The sequence below is a fragment of the Mobula birostris genome, chromosome 6 (genome assembly GCF_030028105.1).
Source record: "Mobula birostris isolate sMobBir1 chromosome 6, sMobBir1.hap1, whole genome shotgun sequence".
Lineage (NCBI taxonomy): Eukaryota > Metazoa > Chordata > Chondrichthyes > Myliobatiformes > Myliobatidae > Mobula > Mobula birostris.
The window spans coordinates 185,432,428-185,447,664 of record NC_092375.1 but is presented as its reverse complement, the minus strand read 5'-3'; the positions used below and the strand labels follow the sequence as shown (position 1 = coordinate 185,447,664).

Genomic DNA, 15,237 nt, shown 5'->3' with positions numbered 1-15,237 from the left:
CTGTCAGGATCACAGGCAATGCCAGTGTTCCAGTAAGCCAGGTCTGTCAGGATCTCAGGTGATTTTAAAGTCACCATTAACTCAGTACTGAAAGCAGACCAATACACTCTGCCCAGGATAGAGGATATCTTTGAAACCCTTTCTGGAAGAAAACATTTCAACAAAGTGTACTCAGCTGTTGTCCAACTAGTCCAAACTGCTTCACACCATAAATGCTCAGTACCTTTATTGATACAATAGGTGTATTTTTGGAGTAGCATCTGTACCTGAGCTGCCTTAATGACCATCGCCCAGTGGCACTCACATCTGCAGTGATGAAATGCTTTGAGAGGTTGGTCATGACTAGACTAAACTCCTGCCTCAGCAAGGAACTGGACCCATTGCAATTTGCCCATCATTACAATAGGTTAATGGAAGATGTAATCTATCTCAATGGCTCTCCACATGGCTTTAGACCACCTGGACAGCAAAAACACCTACGTCAGGATGCTGTTCATCGACTATAGCTCAGCATTTAATACCATCGTTCACATAATCCTGAATTAGAAGTTGCAGAACCTGGGCCTCTGTACCTCCCTCTACAATTGGATCTTCGCTTTACTAACCGGAAGACCACAATTTGTGTTGATTGGTGATAACATCTCCTCCTCACTGATGATCAACACTGGTGCACCTCAGGGGTGCGTGCTTAGCTCTCACACTGCTCTGCTCTCTATGTACTCAGGACTGTGTGGTTAGCCATAGCACAAATACCATCTATAAATTTGCTGGCGATACAACCATTGTTGGTAGAATCTCAGGTCATGACGAGAGGGCATACAGGAGTGAGATATGCCAACTAGTGGAGTGCTGTCGCAGCAACAACCTGGCACTCAACGTCAGTAAGATGAAAGAGCTGACTGTGGACTTCCGGAAGGGTAAAACGAAGGAACACATACCAATCCTCGAAGAAGGATCAGAAGTTCCTCGGTGTCAAGATCTCTGAGAATCTAACCTGGTCCCAACATATCGATGCGATTATAGAGAAGGCAAGACAGTGGCTATACTTCATTAGGAGTTTGAAGAGATGTCAACAAATACATGCAAAAACTTCTATAGATGTACTGTGAAGAGCATTCTGACAGGCTGCATCACTGTCTGGTATGGGGGGGTGTCTGCTGAACAGGACCGAAAGAAGCTGCAGAGGGTTGTAAATCTAGTCAGCTCCATCTTGGGTACTAGCCTACAAAGTACCCAGGTCATCTTCAAGCAGCGGTGTCTCAGAAAGGCAGCGTCCATTATTAAGGACCTCCAGCACCCAGGGCATGCCCTTTTCTCAGGGTTACCATCAGGTAAGAGATACAGAATTTTGAAGGCACACACTCAGTGATTCAGAAACAGCTTCTTCCCCTCTGCCATCTGATTCCTAAATGAACATTGAACCCTTAGACACTACCTCACTTTTAAATATATAGTATTTCTCTTTTTTGCACGATTTTAAATCTATTCAATATATGTACACTGTAATTGATTTACTTATTTACTTCTTATTATTTTATTTTGGTTTTTTTTTCTAGATTATGTATTGCATTGAACTGCTGCTGCTGTTAACAACATTCACATCACATGACGGTGATAATGACACTGATTCTGATCTGCATTCTAGCAGAAAGCTATGGACCAGGTGCTGTAAGACAGCTCAGTTACTCAGTGTTACCTGGATGATATCATTGTTACCAGTGAGGATGACAAGAAACATCTCCAAAATCTAAAGACAGCATGAGAAAGATTAGAAGATTATGGGTTTAGTGCATGGTGTAACAAGTGTGAATTCTTCAAACCAAGTATCACGTGATTGATGCACAAGGATTACATGACTCTGCTGAGAAAATTCAAGTGGTGGTGGATCCTTAAGGCCAAAGGACATGTCACAGTTGCCGTCCTTTTCAGGACATGTCAATTATTGTAACAGGTTCCTGCCATACCAGGCTGCCGTGACCGTGTTCCACTCCTTCAACACATTACTACAGATTGGGAAGAAATGGCAATGGTGAAGACAGTGTGAGGTGGCTTTCCAAACAGTTAAGGAAATGGTGACATCAGACACTGTACATCATTATGATCCACATCATCCAGTGTGTGTGTATATATATATTCACACAAACATTGCTGTACAAAAGTCTTAGGCTAGGGAAACATAGAAACATAGAAAACCTACAGCACAACACAGGCCCTTCGGCCCACAGAGTTGTACCGAACATGTTCCTACCTTAGAAATTACTAGGGTTACCCATAGCCCTCTATTTTTCTAAGTTCCATGTACCTATCCAGAAGTCTCTTAAAAGACCCTACCGTATCCGCCTCCACCACTGTTGCCAGCAGCCCATTCCACGCACTCACCACTGAGTAAGAAACTTACCCCTGACATCTCCTCTGTACCTACTCCCCAGCACCTTAAACCTGTGTCCTCTTGTGGCAGCCATTTCAGCCCTGGGAAAAAGCCTCTGACTATCCACACGATCAATGCCTCTCATCATCTTGTACACTGCTATCAGGTCACCTCATCCTCTGTCGCTCCAAGGAGAAAAGGCCAAGTTCAATCAACTGTAAATCTATAAATAAATAAATACATACATACATGCATACTGTGTGTATGTGTGTGTGTATAGAGCCCCCACCCCGGCACTCCTTCTCTGCCACCTGTCCCATACCAGTCCCATGTCGCTCCACCCTCACCATTCCCATCATCCTTTGCTCCAGATTTACAAACTCGCTCTCTGCACCACATTGACAAATATAGTACTGTGCAAAAGTCTTAGGCCCAAGACTTTTCAAAAGTTCAAAAGCTAATTTATTATCAAAGTATACAATTCTGAAATTCTTCTCCGGGTAGCCATGAAGCCAAGAAAGAAAAGAAAGGCAGCATGATTATCAACCCCTTAATCCCTCCTCCCGTACAAAAAACGAACAAAAACAGAACAGGCACATCAACCCTCAAATCCCTCCTCCCATGCAAAGAAAACGGACAAATTGGAACAGGCACGTTGACCAGCAAATCCCCCTCCCTACACCGAGAAAGATCAAACGAAAAATAGAAGATGAGAAACTGTAAGACTGCAATAAAGGTTTACAGTCCAAGTCCACATCCAAAACGCAGAAAACCTGGGAAACACTCTCCAGGCGCAACAGCAGCAGGCTTCGCCCTTTCCATAGCAGAGTGATCAAAAGGCAGGCAGTCAGTGATCACTCTCCGCATTCGCCTGGATGTTTCAATCTCCCTCATCGCTTTAATTGGTGAAATGGAGTCAAACATCGGCTTGCACCCCATCCCACAGCCTGCCCACTATGAGACTCGTGCACACCTGGAGTCCTCTGAAAGACTGTAGAGCGCTGGAACACCCTAACAATCTCTGAACAGCAAATCACAGGCTCCAACAGTTCCAGAGTCACATTCAAGATGAAAAACAACTGTACATAAGACGAGTGAAATATATGGTTTCATGATCTATCCAGTAGATGTGAACCTCAGGAACATTGTATGCAGGTGCCATCTTGACAGGGTACTTTTGCATAGTAGAGTTGCCTTCTATAAGAAGTTGGAGTTTATATCTAAGCAGGGAGGAGTATTTAATATTTCAGTAATATTTGAGTAATATTATAAATATATTGTCTGAGTAAACATTATCTATTTATTTAAATAATTCATTGTGGGTTATACATAAAAATGATATAAGACACGTTCACCTTGTCTTCTGTCTTTTTCTTGCTATTATTTTTAAGTTTAGGAGTTACGGAATCTACACCAAGGACCTTCTGAGGACTAAACAGAAATCCCCTGAATGTGTCAGACCAACCTTCCTATTCAGTGCATTGTAATCCTTTGTAGTTTTATCACATTTTGACAGCATGAGTCAAATAGTGATTACAACACCATCATATCATTTGATATACCAAATAATCCCACAATTGTCATTGAATGAACTCATGGCCTGCATAAAAAGAGAACAGAAACTATTCAATATCTTTCTGACAGAAAGATCAAATGATGTTAAATCATAAGATGGACTTCAGGAATTTTCAGCGACAAAGATGAACTTCAACACCTGACTGGAATGATGATTAAACTATCGCAGTCCATCTATCAAATTTACTACTTCAGATTACACAGGGATTCAGAAAACCATGTCTGATCAGCTCACCATAAATTATTTATGCTATAGATGTGCTTAGCATCTCTGAGGCAATGCAGCACCACTGCAGGTACTAAATTAAACAGAAAGCAGATGCAATCAATTAGGCTTTTAATTCTTTTGTTTCCAACATGCTGGCCTAAGGGTTATTATACCTGGCATAGCTGGTCGTCTTGTAATCTCTTAAATTCATTAATTCCTGTGTGTCATGTGTGTGAATCCTCTCACCAGGTACCTAATTACAATTGGTAAGAGGTGAGGAAATTAAGGCAATGGGTAATTTAAAGCCTCACATGGAGTTTAATGGGTGAGCAGGTCTCAATGGCTGCTGCAACTGGAAAGAAAAGGCAAGCATTTGATTTGTCTGCAGCTGTTACAGATGATAACAGTGCAAGGATACAAATACTGCAGTATAAACCACCATTGGCAACACTAACTGAAGGCAGTGTGGAGTACTATGCACTTCCAGTTCTTGCATCCCTTGGAGTCACTGTAGAAATGACATCCAGGGACACTGCATGACAAAGAATCAGTTTTCTCTGTGTCCAAACCAGAAAGCGGGTACTTTGAAAGAAGAGCCTCCTCCATTCACAGAGGCTCATCTCAAATCTTGGGCGAGGCAGAGAAAACCAGCAACAGAATAAGTAGTGTTTGTATGGTCAGAAAGGCTGGCAAAAACAAGTCACTTAAATCATCTTTGGAGACGATTATAGTAAGTCATTGGAGTAACTGGATTTGGCCCTCTTCAACCATGGACAACTGATATGCTGATATGGAGAATTCAGGATGGGGATAGTATTGCTAGCTCAGACCATTAGAAGGAGTAAGTTGCTCTTTGATGGGATGGGATTTTTCAATAATACAACTCTATTCATCAAAGTAGTCCGACTGAATTCGTTTGTCTCCTAGCCACTCAATAGGAAGCCTAATTTTAAAGAATCCAGAAATTCCTATTATTCCCCCTCATTGAAAATATTGAATGCTGAAAGACCTCGATAGAGTGGATGTGCAGAGGGCATTTCCTATGGTGGGGAGTCTAAGACCCGAGGACACAGCCCCAGAATAGAGGAAAGTCCATTTAGAACGGAGATGAGGATGATTATCTGTAGCCAGGGAGCGGTGAATTTGTGGAATTTGTTGGCACAGGCAGGCTGTGGAGGCCACGTCATGGACTATATTTAAGGCAGAGGTTAATAGATTCTTGATTAATCAGAACATGAAGGGATAAGGGGAGAAGGCAGAAGATTGGGGTTGAGAGGGAAATGGATCAGCCATGATGAATGGTGGAGAAGACTCAATGGGCTGAATGGCCTAATTCTGCTCCTATGTCTTATGGTCTTACCTATCTGGGTGTTTCATAACATTGTACAAACTAAATTACTGTTGGCAAATGATATGCGAATGACCGGTTTTATGAATTATTGTTAGAACTGTAAATGTCGGTAATTAGAAGCAGAAAGACATTATCATTTTCTCTATCACAATCTGTGTGCATGCTATGAAATCTATTTGCAAATTGATCTCAACAAATAGTACAGATTTTCTGATACTTCTCATCTGATCCTCCGGTACAGCAATGAGAGACAGCGTTGCCTCTCTGATGTGCCACCTTTCTTTCAGATTAAATATTAAATAGAGGCCCTGCCCATACTCAACTTCACAGAAACTCAGGGATGATCCACAGTGTCCATGCCAATATTTATCCCTCACTCCACAATGCTATAACAGATCAACTAGCATATTGCAACTATGGGAAATTGCCATTTTAATAGTACAGGCCATAAAACTGTAAGACATAGAAGCTGAATCAGGCCATTTGGCCCATCAAGTCTGCTCCGTCAATTCATCATGGCTAATCTATTTCCCTTTCAATACCATTTTCCTGACTTCTCCCCTTAACCTTTCATGCCCTGACTAGAAGAATCCATCAACCTCCGTCTTAAACACATTCAGTGACCTGGCCCCCACAGCTGCTTGTGGTAGAGAATTCGACAGATTCTTTAGCTCTGGCTAAAGAAAATCATCCTCATCTCCATTCTGTGCTCACTTTCTCCACAGCCACTTTATCTAAGCCTTTCAACATTTGATAGCTTTTAATGAGATCCCCCTTTTCTTCTGAATTGCAGTGAGTACAGGCACAGAGCTGTGTATCGCCTCTCATACAATAAGTCTTACATTCCCGGGATCATTCTCCTGAACCTCCTGTGAACCCTCTCCAATGTCAGCACGTCCTTTCTTAAATAAAGAGCCCAAAACTGCTCACAATACTCCAAGTGAGACCCCACCAGTGCTTTATAAAGTCTCATCATTACATCCATGCTTTTATATTCTAGTCATCTTGAAATGAATGATATCATTATATTTGCTTTCCTCACTACTGATCCAACCTACAAATTAACCTTTAGGGAATCCTACATGAGGACACTGAAGTTTCTTTGCACTTCTGATTTTTGACCCCATTTAGAAAATAATCTATGCTTTTCTCCTCTACCCCAGTGTATGGCCGTACACATCACAACAATACATTCCATCCACTACTTCTTTGCCCATTCTCCTAATCTGTGGATATCCTTCTGCTGCACCCCTGCTTCTTCAAAACTACCTGGTCCCCATCTGTTTTTGTATTGTTCGCAAACTTGTCACAAAGCCAGCAATTCCGTCATCGGTCCCAATACTTACCCCAGCGGAACACCACTAGTCACCAGCAGTCAATCAGAAAAGGCTCCCTTTACTCCCATTCTTTGCCTTCTGCCAATTAGCCAATCCTCTATCCTTGGTATCTTTTCAGTATCACCATGGGTTCTTATCTTGATGAGTAGCCTCATGTGTGTCACTTTGTCAAAGGCCTTCTGAAAATCCAAGTACAGGATACCCACAGAGTCTTCTTTGTCTGTCCTGTTTGTTAATTCCTCAGCAAATTCCAAAAGATGTGTCAGGCAATATTTTCCCTTAAGGAAACTATGCTGAATTTGGCCTATTTTATCATGTACCTCCAAGTACCCTGAAAGTACATCCTTAACAATTGACTCCAAGATCTTCACAATGACTGAGATCAGACTAACTGGCCTATAACTTCCTTTCTTCTGCCTCCCTCCCTTCTTGAAAAGTTGAGGGACATTTGCAATTTTCCAGTCCCCTGGAATCTATTGATTCTTAAAAGTTCATTACTAATGCCTCCACAATCTCTTAAGCTAACTCTTTCAGAATCCTGGGGTGTAGTCTATCTGGTCCAGGTGATTTATTTACCTTCAGACCATTTAGTTTCCCAAGCATTTTTTCCCCAATGATAGCAACTGCACTCACTTCTGCCCTCTGACACTCTCAAACTTCTGGTATACTGCCAGTGTCTTCCACAGTGAAAATCGATGCAAAATACTTTTTCATTTTGTCTGCCATTTCCCTGTCCCACCATTACAACTGTTCCGCCATCATTTTTAGCATCCAATGTCTACACTTGTGTCTCTTTTACTCTTTATGTATCTGATAAAACTTCAGGTGTCCTCTTTGATATTATTGGTTAGCTTCCCTTCATAGTTCAGCTTTTCTCCCCTTACGACTTTTTTAATTGCCTTCTGTTCATTTTTAAAAGTTTCTCAATGCTCTAACTTCGCACTAATTTTTGCTCTGTATATTCCCTCGCTTTTGCTTTTATGTTGGCTTTGCATTCCCTTGTCAGCCACAGGTACTTCATCCTGCCTTTAGAATACTTCTTCTTCTTTGTGATGTATCAATCTAGCACCTTCCGAATTGCTTCCAGAAACTCCAGTCATCGTTGCTCTGCCATCATCCTTGCTGGAGTCCCCTTCCAATCAACTTTGGTCAGCTCCTCCCTTATTCCTCTGTAATCCCCTTGGGGGCAGTCATAACAGTTCCTAGAAACAAACCTAAGGGTTCTGTTCCTGGAATCTGTTAATAAACCAATTTCTCCTTATGTCAGAAACATCCATTTTCTATACATACCCTGTTTTATTATGTTGAATATTCAGCCAATCACAATACATATGTAAACTACTGGAACTATATGGTATACAGTCATTAACAAATACCTCAAAGCACTATGATGGTGGGAGGAGAAGATGGTGGCGCGCCGCGCGTGTGCAGCCCTCCGGTGAAAAATGATATTGTATCTGTTAAATAGGGGCCGTGGACAATTCTGATTTGATGGAGAATGGATGTGAAAGCACAGAGGAACATCTGGAGAAATTTCTGGAACACCCGTTCGCTGCTGTCGTTACCGTGTGGTCGGGAATCTTTCGGAAGGTAGGTCTCAAAATCCCCGGCCTTGCCTGCTTTTGGCGACCAAGAAGGAGGTCGAAACATTCAGACAGAGATGGCGCTCAGTACTCGGTGTTGGAGAGCTGATCAGAGATCAAAGTTTTTGGATGACGCAGAGTCGGACTGTGGTCGGCATGGCAGGGAGTTTTTCTTCCTGCTCCCGTCTGCGTGAGATGTAGGACATTTGAGAAACTTTGAACTTTACTGTGCTCCTTCATCAAGTTATGGTATTGTTACACTGTTTGTAACCATATGTTATAATTATGTGGTTTTGTCAGTTTTTTCAGTCTTGGTTTGTCCTGTGTTTTGTGATATCACACCGGAGGAAATAAGGTATCATTTCTTAATGCATGCATTACTAAATGACAATAAAAGAGGACTACATGTCTTCATAATAATCATTATCCCTATTTTTAAAAATGTTTTTAAATATTTGGGAGAATTGTATAAAGCCAGATTTCCATAATTCAGGTCATTCATAGAAACATAGAAAATAGGTGCAGGGTAGGCCATTCGGCCCTTCGAGCCTGCACCGCCATTCAGTATGATCATAGCTGATCATCCAACTCAGAACCCTGCACCAGCCTTCTCTCCATACCCCCTGATCCCTTTAGCCACAAGGGCCATATCTAACTCCCTCTTAAATATAACCAATGAACTGGCCTCAACTGTTTCCTGTGGTAGAGAATTCCACAGATTCACCACTCTCTGTGTGAAGAAGTTTTTCCTAATCTCGGTCCTAAAAGGCTTCCCCTTTATCCTCAAACTGTGACCCCTCGTTCTGGACTTCCCCAACATCGGGAACAATCTTCCTGCATCTAGCCTGTCCAATCCCTTTAGAATTTTATACGTTTCAATCAGATCCCCCCTTAATCTTCTAAATTCCAGAGAGTACAAGCCTAGTCGATCCAGCCTTTCACCATATGAAAGTCCTGCCATTCCAGGAATCAATCTGGTGAACCTTCTTTGTACTCCCTCTACGGCAGGAATATCTTTCCTCAGATTAGGGGACCAAAACTGCACACAATACTCCAGGTGTGGTCTCACCAAGGCTTTGTACAACTGCAGTAGTACCTCCCTGCTCCTGTACTCGAATCCTCTTGCTATGAATGCCAGCGTACCATTCGCCTTTTTCACCGCCTGCTGTACCTGCATGCCCACTTTCAATGACTGGTGTACAATGACACCCAGGTCTCGTTGCACCTCCCCTTTTCCTAATCGGCCACCATTCAGACAATAATCTGTTGTCCTGTTTTTGCCACCAAAGTGGATAACCTCACATTTATCCACATTAAATTGCATCTGCCATGAATTTGCCATCTTCCTAACCTACCCAAGTCACCCTGCATCCTCTTAGCATCCTCCTCACAGCTAACACTGTCGCCCAGCTTCGTGTCATCCGCAAACTTGGAGATGCTGCATTTAATTCCCTCATGTAAGTCATTAATATATATTGTAAACAACTGGGGTCCCAGCACTGAGCCTTGCAGTACCCCACTAGTCACTGCCTGCCATTCTGAAAAGGTCCCATTTATTCCCACTCTTTGCGTCCTGTCTGCCAACCAATTCTCTATCCACATCATACCTTACCCCCAATACCGTGTGCTTTAAGTTTGCACACTAATCTCCTGTGTGGGACCCTGTCAGAAGCCTTTTGAAAATCCAAATATATCACATCCACTGGTTCTCCCCTATCCACTCTACTAGTTACATCCTCAAAAAATTCTATGAGATTCATCAGACATGATTTTCCTTTCACAGATCCATGCTGACTTTGTCCGATGATTTCACCACTTTCATAACCCAGGGAGCCCCTATACTCAAGCAGCAATAAAATAATTTAGGGATGTGGAGACTAGAAATCTTCCTTTCAAAATTTGTAACTTCCATTATATATCTTATGGGGTAGGTAATCCCGGCATTATATTTGCCTCCTCTGATAGTGTCTGGTTAATCTGCTTTTCTCAGCTCATTTGCATATAAGCAAAGTGAAATGTCATTGGACATCTACTGCCTGATACAATATCAGTTATTCCCCTGAATTATTAACCCAAATACTACTAGAAAATGAGAATAATCATCATCATCATTATGCATTGTGGATAATGCGGACAATCATGGTCTTCCTTCTATCTTTAATCTGAGAAGTTCCAAAGCAGTTGTGCTTATTTTTCTTCTATCCAAGACCATGACTGTTCTTGGCAATTTTTTTGCTACAGAGGTGCTTTGCCATTGCTTTCTTCTGGGCAATGTCTTTACAAAATGGATGACCTCAGTCATTATCAATACTCTCCATACGACCACCACCTGCTCCCAAGGCTTCACATGACCCTGTTTTGTGGGGCAGGGGGTTAAGCAGGTGCTACACCTTGTCCAAGGGTGACTTGCAGGCTGGTGGATGGAAGAAGTGGTTTACATATCCTTTGGTAGAGACATAATTCCACCCTGCCACCCTAAATGAGAGCCGTTTCTTGCATTTACACAAACAAGAGAAAATCTGCAGGTGCTGGAAAGTTTCGGCCCAAAACGACGAATGTACCTTTTTCCATAGATGCTGCCTGGCCAGCTGAGTTCCTCCACCAATTTTTGTGTTTTGCATTTACACCCCAACAGCTCCCTACCTTCCCACAACCACCTGGAAAATGATGCCTCATCCACCAGGATGTTGTTTATCAACTTCAAGACGACACTTAAATATGATTATCCCTCAGGAGCTGGTGGGTAAACTGTTCTTCTTGGGTCCCAACACCTGCCTCTGTAACCGGATTTTAGACTTTCTGACAGAAAGACCACAGTCAGTCTGTGTTGACAGCCACATCTCTAGCTCTATTATGCTGAGCACTGGCACACCCCAGGTCTTGGTGCTGACACATGACTGTACTGCTAGATCCAGTTCAATTGGAATCTTAAAGTTTGCCAATAACACAACAGTGGTTGGTGTCATCATCGATGACAATGAGACGGCACACAGAGAGGAGGTAGAGCTTCTGGTAGGATGGTGTGAGCACAACAACTTGAGTCTCATTGTGCACGACACCAAACAGATGATGGCGGACTTTAGGGAAGTGCAGACTGAACACTCCTACTGCACATCAATGGATTCTCAGTGAAGAGAGTTAGGAGCACCAAGTTTCTGGGAGTGCACATAACCAATGCATCTGGTCCCTCAACATCACCTCTTTAGTCAAGAAAGCACAATAACGTCTCCTCTTGCTGCGGAGATTGAGGCAAGCAAAGCTCCATTTCTCCCCACCAATCTAACCAATTTTTACAGGAGCACCATTGAGAATGTCCTGAGCAGCTGCATTACCATCTTGTACGGGAATTGCAAACTGATGATCTGAGAGTCACTGGGATCTCTCTTCCACCCATCCAAGATGTTTACCAGGAGAGCTGCATATGCAGGGCCCTTAGCACTGTCAATGATTCCTTTTATCCAGGCAACAATCTCTCTGACCCCCTGCCATCAGCCAGGAGGCACGTAGCATTAGAACAAGGACTGTTAGGATGGGAAACAGCTTCTTCCTCCCCGGTTGTGAGACTGCTGAACTCCCTGCTACCACCCGGGTCTCACCACGTATGAAGCATCACTAGCATTATACTGTTTACTTTTTAACTTGTACTGTAAATGCACCTTGTAATTTATTAATTTATTTGTGGTACTATGTTGTAATCTATGTTCCCTCTAAGCTGTGCGCGTGTGCGCACGCACACACGTTTTTCAAATAACGCACAAAGGAAATTAATGTGCGCACAAAAGGTTAGTTACCTAAAATAATGTAATAATTAATAATTATACTTATTGAAAATAATCTTTTAGCTAAATGTTTCTGTTAACTATTTAGTCGTTTTTTCAAATACAATGCACGTCACTAATTTACTTCACCTCACCGTTCCTGTTCCGGTTTGTACAGCTGCATCACGGCGACAGCCATCTTTTGCGGACAGTGTTCATATCGTAAAGTTTATAAAGATCTGTTTCAAATCCTGTACATAGCTTACTAAGTTTTTATTGTAAAAGATCAGCCAAATGACCCTGTGGCTAAATACTGTCACAAGAAATTGATAAACATCACATACAAAGTAGCTTTACAGGTTTTAAGTGATGAACTGGCTGTACTGTGCAAGATTCTGCAAAAGAGTGACCTGACACCAATTGATTCACTTCATTTTGCGCGAGGCAAAATTAACATGATAAGAAAGCAGTATCTGGAAGACAATGTTTCGTGGAGTGACAAAGTTAAAATTTTGCTAAGCCAACAACGTGAAGAAAACGTCACAGTAATACAAGTTCGCTGTTGACTTTTATAAATAGTCTTTGTGTTCATTTAGAAGAAAGGTTTCCTGAAGATGAGGTACAAGAATGGTCAGCTTTTGATTTCTCTGCAATTGCAGATTGTGACTTCACATTTGGCGATGAACAAGTTAATGTCTTATGTCTAAAATATCATGATTTTCTAGCCGAAAACACTGTAATAGTTAGACAGTTTAATGATTTGAAATTTTCCGTGTAAGAAAAAATTAAATCCAAACTGATTTCAAACTTTGCTCAAATGGTGGCATTTGTACTTCAAAATGAACAGTTTGCGACCTTGCACAGTTGATGGACATTGGGGGAACTGTTCTTGCATCTAGTGCGGACTGTGAGCGAGGTTTTAGCCTAATGAATCAACTCAAAAACAAGCTGAGAAAATGTTTAGGTGAATGTCATTTCGATATGTTAATGAGAATCAAAAGCTATCAATTGGATGGAAGTTCTATTAGTCTAGGTAGAGTTTACAAAGAATGGGTAAATGCCAAAGACAGGAGAGAGAAAAAATAACTGAGTGACTTAAATGTGTATGTTATTTTGTTGTTATTCTGTGCAGTTTTATGTCAAATATTTTGTAAACCTACATATACTGTGCCATGTGTGTATTCAGTGCGCACATACTTTTGTCACAGGAAAAATATTTGCACAACATAAGATTTTTGCGCACACTGACTACTAAAAATTAGCGGGAACATTGGTTGTAATATGTGGTAATGTGTTGTTTGTGGGTTATGTGTATAGTGTTGTGCATCTTGATGCAGAGGAATGTTATTTGATATCTTATATTCTGTGTTATTCCCTCATTTTTTGGCATTTGTGAGATTTGTTTTTTTTTGCTTGTTGGGGGTTTGATGCTTTTCTTTGCATGGATTCCATGGTGTTTCTTTATTTCATTGCTGTGTACTGTATACAGTACATGTATACTGCTAAAATTACAATAAAGTTGACCTTTTACTTTGTTTTAAGCAACGCACCACCCAACAGAATTACTGTCAAGTTAGGGATTACAATGTATGTAGCACCAAAGAGCCAGATATCGTAAATGCTGAATGCTGACAGATTCTGGCCAGCGGAATAAAGGCACAAGGTGCTGGAAATACTCAGAAGAACAGTAACCAGCTCTACAGAGTAAGTTTCTAGTCACCATCAGAGCAAGGATTGGAATGTAGATTGGCAGAATGATTCTAATGCTGGTTGCTTTTGTGTTACTGTTACCCTCTGTATTCATGTCTCCCTCCCTCCATTTGGCTCCACCTGCTTCCTTTTCTTTGTCTCTTGCTACCCCCACCTGCTCCTAGCCTGTCTGGGAGGAAGAGATTTACAGTGAGGTCGGTACTCAGTCAGGAAGGCAGTTCTACAATGCTTCATAGCGAGCGAAGGGCATGGTGAGGCACGGAAGTCATGGTCATCCTCCACAGCCAGGGAAGATCCCAGATGTGACGTCTACCATTACCCCTGGACCCAGGCATCCAAGGTCAAGAGAGTGGAACTGCCCCAGCGGAATGGCTTTTACACTTTAAAAAAACTATCCTGCACAGGTTTCCTGAATTAATTGGATATGACGGACAACCACCAGTATTATTGGCGGTGTTCTAATTCGTTTAATACTTTATTTAAATACATAATTTGTTACTCAGTTAAACTCCGTTTGTCTTTTTTATATTTTTTTTAACTATTTCCATGAAACTTCAGCTAACTGTGGCAGCCACTTAATTGGCTAAAATGTACTGGTACCAATGTGTCCCGGTTTACCAGAATCCACTATATACATACATATAATTGTAATTCATAGTTTTTAATGTATTGTACTGTACTAAAAGAATTCTGTAAGAATTTCTAAAAAAAATGAATGCTATCAAGTCAACAATGATGACCAATTTAAGAGTGTTTTCTTGACACTTTCACCGCCTACCTTCAAGATTCCCAACCATATTTTTGTATTGCTATTACTATACAGAAATATTCACTTTATAACTATTCAATTGGTGATACCAATGTTTACTTACAGGATATATTTGTGCCCTTGTACGATATTACCATTTAGTCCAGGGGTTCCCCACCTGCAGTTCTCGGATCCCTTGGTTAAGGGTAGTGAGGGATCCATGGCATAAAAAAGGCTGGGAAACCCGATCTAGTCAAAACAGTTAAGTCATATTTCCCAATCGGACAAACGGTTCAAATATAAAATGGTCCTCACAACCTTAAGTTGCTATTGTGAAAACCAGATCTTTTTGATGTCCAATGAAATATCTAATAACCATGAGTACACCAATAATTTTAGTCAGTAGGAAATGAGTCCTTCTTGATCATATTGTTGTCTGATCCATGATTTGCTGGTTTCCAAATCTTATTTACGTATTTTAAGCACCAATTACTTCCCTTCTGAATGCTGCAGTGAGATGACCATAAAGTGTTGTTTTCTTTATTCTGTTTGCATCAACTTTGTTATTAGAATTGGTGAATAGAATAAAAATTATCCCA

General features: G+C 41.4%; 1 protein-coding gene across 4 annotated transcripts in view; it reads right to left on the bottom strand.

The window, feature by feature from the left end:
- The window catches only part of LOC140199642 (ceramide synthase 6-like), a 311,186-nt gene that overhangs the window by 148,824 nt on the left and 147,125 nt on the right, over window positions 1–15,237 (bottom strand). The gene's annotated exons all lie outside the window — the stretch shown is intronic.